Source organism: Osmia lignaria, unplaced genomic scaffold, assembly GCF_051020975.1.
Source record: "Osmia lignaria lignaria isolate PbOS001 unplaced genomic scaffold, iyOsmLign1 scaffold0007, whole genome shotgun sequence".
Taxonomy (NCBI): Eukaryota; Metazoa; Arthropoda; class Insecta; order Hymenoptera; family Megachilidae; genus Osmia; species Osmia lignaria.
In genome coordinates, this window is record NW_027478164.1 from 18,246,063 (window position 1) to 18,252,062 (window position 6,000).

Genomic DNA, 6,000 nt, shown 5'->3' on the forward strand with positions numbered 1-6,000 from the left:
TCGAAATATGTCCGTCAGGCCCCTTCCCTTGAGATATATCTGCAAATATCTCGGAAACGAAGCGAGCTATGGGAAAATGTTAAGAGACCTTTTTTGTAGAGAATTATGTTTCCTACAATTTATGTTGTATGATATTTTTTGATCAGAAGCGTAGTTTTCGAGATATATCGAGATATTTAAAAGTTCCGAAGCCGCACCAACATAATAGAGATACAGAAACACCGTGGCCCCTTTCTTTGAGATAACTCTGCACTAGTGCGAGCCGCAAATGCCACTTCCAGCTTAGCTGTGCAGAAGAAGAACAACAAGAAGAAGAAATATCTCGAAATATGTCCGTCAGGCCCCTTCCCTTGAGATATATCTGCAAATATCTCGGAAACGAAGCGAGCTATGGCAAAATGTTAAGAGACCTTTTTTGTAGAGAATTATGTTTCCTACAATTTATGTTCTATGATATTTTTTGATCAGAAGCGTAGTTTTCGAGATATATCGAGATATTTAAAAGTTCCGAAGCCGCACCAACATAATAGAGACACAGAAACACCGTGGCCCCTTTCTTTGAGATAACTCTGCACTATTGCGAGCTGGAAATGCCACTTCCAGTTTAGCTGTGCAGAAGAAGAACAACAAGAAGAAGAAATATCTCGAAATATGTCCGTTAGGCCCCTTCCCTTGAGATAAATCTGCAAATATCTCGGAAACGAAGCGAGCTATGGCAAAATGTTAAGAGACCTTTTTTGTAGAGAATTAAGTTTCCTACTTTTTATGTTCTATGATATTTTTTGATCAGATGCGTAGTTCTCGAGATATATCAAGATATTTAAAAGTTCCGAAGCCGCACCAACATAATAGAGATACAGAAACACCGTGGCCCCTTTCTTTGAGATAACTCTGCACTATTGCGAGCTGGAAATGCCACTTCCAGTTTAGCTGTGCAGAAGAAGAACAACAAGAAGAAGAAATATCTCGAAATATGTCCGTTAGGCCCCTTCCCTTGAGATAAATCTGCAAATATCTCGGAAACGAAGCGAGCTATGGCAAAATGTTAAGAGACCTTTTTTGTAGAGAATTAAGTTTCCTACTTTTTATGTTCTATGATATTTTTTGATCAGAAGCGTAGTTTTCGAGATATATCGAGATATTTAAAAGTTCCGAAGCCGCACCAACATAATAGAGATACAGAAACACCGTGGCCCCTTTCTTTGAGATAACTCTGCACTAGTGCGAGCCGCAAATGCCACTTCCAGCTTACCTGTGCAGAAGAAGAACAACAAGAAGAAGAAATATCTCGAAATATGTCCGTCAGGCCCCTTCCCTTGAGATATATCTGCAAATATCTCGGAAAGGAAGCGAGCTATGGCAAAATGTTAAGAGACCTTTTTTGTAGAGAATTAAGTTTCCTACTTTTTATGTTCTATGATATTTTTTGATCAGATGCGTAGTTCTCGAGATATATCAAGATATTTAAAAGTTCCGAAGCCGCACCAACATAATAGAGATACAGAAACACCGTGGCCCCTTTCTTTGAGATAACTCTGCACTAGTGCGAGCCGCAAATGCCACTTCCAGCTTAGCTGTGCAGAAGAAGAACAACAAGAAGAAGAAATATCTCGAAATATGTCCGTCAGGCCCCTTCCCTTGAGATAAATCTGCAAATATCTCGGAAACCAAGCGAGCTATGGCAAAATCTTAAGAGACCTTTTTTGTAGAGAATTAAGTTTCCTACTTTTTATGTTCTATGATATTTTTTGATCAGAAGCGTAGTTTTCGAGATATATCGAGATATTTAAAAGTTCCGAAGCCGCACCAACATAATAGAGATACAGAAACAACGTGGCCCCTTTCTTTGAGATAACTTTGCACTAGTGCGAGCCGCAAATGCCACTTCCAGCTTAGCAGTGCAGAAGAAGAACAACAAGAAGAAGAAATATCTCGAAATATGTCCGTCAGGCCCCTTCCCTTGAGATAAATATGCAAATATCTCGGAAACGAAGCGAGCTGTGGCAAAATGTTAAGAGAACTTTTTTTGTAGAGAATTAAGTTTCCTACTTTTTATGTTCTATGATATTTTTTGATCAGAAGCGTAGTTTTCGAGATATATCGAGATATTTAAAAGTTCCGAAGCCGCACCAACATAATAGAGATACAGAAACACCGTGGCCCCTTTCTTTGAGATAACACTGCACTAGTGCGAGCCGCAAATGCCACTTCCAGCTTAGCTGTGCAGAAGAAGAACAACAAGAAGAAGAAATATCTCGAAATATGTCCGTCAGGCCCCTTCCCTTGAGATAAATATGCAAATATCTCGGAAACGAAGCGAGCTATGGCAAAATGTTAAGAGACCTTTTTTGTAGAGAATTAAGTTTCCTACTTTTTATGTTCTATGATATTTTTTGATCAGATGCGTAGTTCTCGAGATATATCAAGATATTTAAAAGTTCCGAAGCCGCACCAACATAATAGAGGTACAGAAACACCGTGGCCCCTTTCTTTGAGATAACTCTGCACTATTGCGAGCTGGAAATGCCACTTCCAGTTTAGCTGTGCAGAAGAAGAACAACAAGAAGAAGAAATATCTCGAAATATGTCCGTTAGGCCCCTTCCCTTGAGATAAATCTGCAAATATCTCGGAAACGAAGCGAGCTATGGCAAAATGTTAAGCGACCTTTTTTGTAGAGAATTAAGTTTCCTACTTTTTATGTTCTATGATATTTTTTGATCAGAAGCGTAGTTTTCGAGATATATCGAGATATTTAAAAGTTCCGAAGCCGCACCAACATAATAGAGATACAGAAACACCGTGGCCCCTTTCTTTGAGATAACTCTGCACTAGTGCGAGCCGCAAATGCCACTTCCAGCTTAGCTGTGCAGAAGAAGAACAACAAGAAGAAGAAATATCTCGAAATATGTCCGTCAGGCCCCTTCCCTTGAGATAAATATGCAAATATCTCGGAAACGAAGCGAGGTATGGCAAAATGTTAAGAGACCTTTTTTGTAGAGAATTAAGTTTCCTACTTTTTATGTTCTATGATATTTTTTGATCAGATGCGTAGTTCTCGAGATATATTAAGATATTTAAAAGTTCCGAAGCCGCACCAACATAATAGAGATACAGAAACACCGTGGCCCCTTTCTTTGAGATAACTCTGCACTAGTGCGAGCCGCAAATGCCACTTCCAGCTTAGCTGTGCAGAAGAAGAACAACAAGAAGAAGAAATATCTCGAAATATGTCCGTCAGGCCCCTTCCCTTGAGATAAATATGCAAATATCTCGGAAACGAAGCGAGCTATGGCAAAATGTTAAGAGACCTTTTTTGTAGAGAATTAAGTTTCCTACTTTTTATGTTCTATGATATTTTTTGATCAGATGCGTAGTTCTCGAGATATATCAAGATATTTAAAAGTTCCGAAGCCGCACCAACATAATAGAGATACAGAAACACCGTGGCCCCTTTCTTTGAGATAACTCTGCACTAGTGCGAGCCGCAAATGCCACTTCCAGCTTAGCTGTGCAGAAGAAGAACAACAAGAAGAAGAAATATCTCGAAATATGTCCGTCAGGCCCCTTCCCTTGAGATAAATCTGCAAATATCTCGGAAACGAAGCTAGCTATGGCAAAATGTTAAGAGACCTTTTTTGTAGAGAATTAAGTTTCCTACTTTTTATGTTCTATGATATTTTTTGATCAGATGCGTAGTTCTCGAGATATATCGAGATATTTAAAAGTTCCGAAGCCGCACCAACATAATAGAGATACAGAAACACCGTGGCCCCTTTCTTTGAGATAACTCTGCACTAGTGCGAGCCGCAAATGCCACTTCCAGCTTAGCTGTGCAGAAGAAGAACAACAAGAAGAAGAAATATCTCGAAATATGTCCGTCAGGCCCCTTCCCTTGAGATAAATCTGCAAATATCTCGGAAACGAAGCGAGCTATCGCAAAATGTTAAGAGACCTTTTTTGTAGAGAATTAAGTTTCCTACTTTTTATGTTCTATGATATTTTTTGATCAGATGCGTAGTTCTCGAGATATATCAAGATATTTAAAAGTTCCGAAGCCGCACCAACATAATAGAGATACAGAAACACCGTGGCCCCTTTCTTTGAGATAACTCTGCACTAGTGCGAGCCGCAAATGCCACTTCCAGCTTAGCTGTGCAGAAGAAGAACAACAAGAAGAAGAAATATCTCGAAATATGTCCGTCAGGCCCCTTCCCTTGAGATAAATATGCAAATATCTCGGAAACGAAGCGAGGTATGGCAAAATGTTAAGAGACCTTTTTTGTAGAGAATTAAGTTTCCTACTTTTTATGTTCTATGATATTTTTTGATCAGATGCGTAGTTCTCGAGATATATCAAGATATTTAAAAGTTCCGAAGCCGCACCAACATAATAGAGATACAGAAACACCGTGGCCCCTTTCTTTGAGATAACTCTGCACTAGTGCGAGCCGCAAATGCCACTTCCAGCTTAGCTGTGCAGAAGAAGAACAACAAGAAGAAGAAATATCTCGAAATATGTCCGTCAGGCCCCTTCCCTTGAGATAAATATGCAAATATCTCGGAAACGAAGCGAGCTATGGCAAAATGTTAAGAGACCTTTTTTGTAGAGAATTAAGTTTCCTACTTTTTATGTTCTATGATATTTTTTGATCAGATGCGTAGTTCTCGAGATATATCAAGATATTTAAAAGTTCCGAAGCCGCACCAACATAATAGAGATACAGAAACACCGTGGCCCCTTTCTTTGAGATAACTCTGCACTAGTGCGAGCCGCAAATGCCACTTCCAGCTTAGCTGTGCAGAAGAAGAACAACAAGAAGAAGAAATATCTCGAAATATGTCCGTCAGGCCCCTTCCCTTGAGATAAATCTGCAAATATCTCGGAAACGAAGCTAGCTATGGCAAAATGTTAAGAGACCTTTTTTGTAGAGAATTAAGTTTCCTACTTTTTATGTTCTATGATATTTTTTGATCAGATGCGTAGTTCTCGAGATATATCGAGATATTTAAAAGTTCCGAAGCCGCACCAACATAATAGAGATACAGAAACACCGTGGCCCCTTTCTTTGAGATAACTCTGCACTAGTGCGAGCCGCAAATGCCACTTCCAGCTTAGCTGTGCAGAAGAAGAACAACAAGAAGAAGAAATATCTCGAAATATGTCCGTCAGGCCCCTTCCCTTGAGATAAATCTGCAAATATCTCGGAAACGAAGCGAGCTATCGCAAAATGTTAAGAGACCTTTTTTGTAGAGAATTAAGTTTCCTACTTTTTATGTTCTATGATATTTTTTGATCAGATGCGTAGTTCTCGAGATATATCAAGATATTTAAAAGTTCCGAAGCCGCACCAACATAATAGAGATACAGAAACACCGTGGCCCCTTTCTTTGAGATAACTCTGCACTAGTGCGAGCCGCAAATGCCACTTCCAGCTTAGCTGTGCAGAAGAAGAACAACAAGAAGAAGAAATATCTCGAAATATGTCCGTCAGGCCCCTTCCCTTGAGATAAATATGCAAATATCTCGGAAACGAAGCGAGCTATGGCAAAATGTTAAGAGACCTTTTTTGTACAGAATTAAGTTTCCTACTTTTTATGTTCTATGATATTTTTTGATCAGATGCGTAGTTCTCGAGATATATCAAGATATTTAAAAGTTCCGAAGCCGCACCAACATAATAGAGATACAGAAACACCGTGGCCCCTTTCTTTGAGATAACTCTGCACTATTGCGAGCTGGAAATGCCACTTCCAGTTTAGCTGTGCAGAAGAAGAACAACAAGAAGAAGAAATATCTCGAAATATGTCCGTTAGGCCCCTTCCCTTGAGATAAATCTGCGAATATCTCGGAAACGAAGCGAGCTATGGCAAAATGTTAAGAGACCTTTTTTGTAGAGAATTAAGTTTCCTACTTTTTATGTTCTATGATATTTTTTGATCAGAAGCGTAGTTTTCGAGATATATCGAGATATTTAAAAGTTCCGAAGCCGCACCAACAT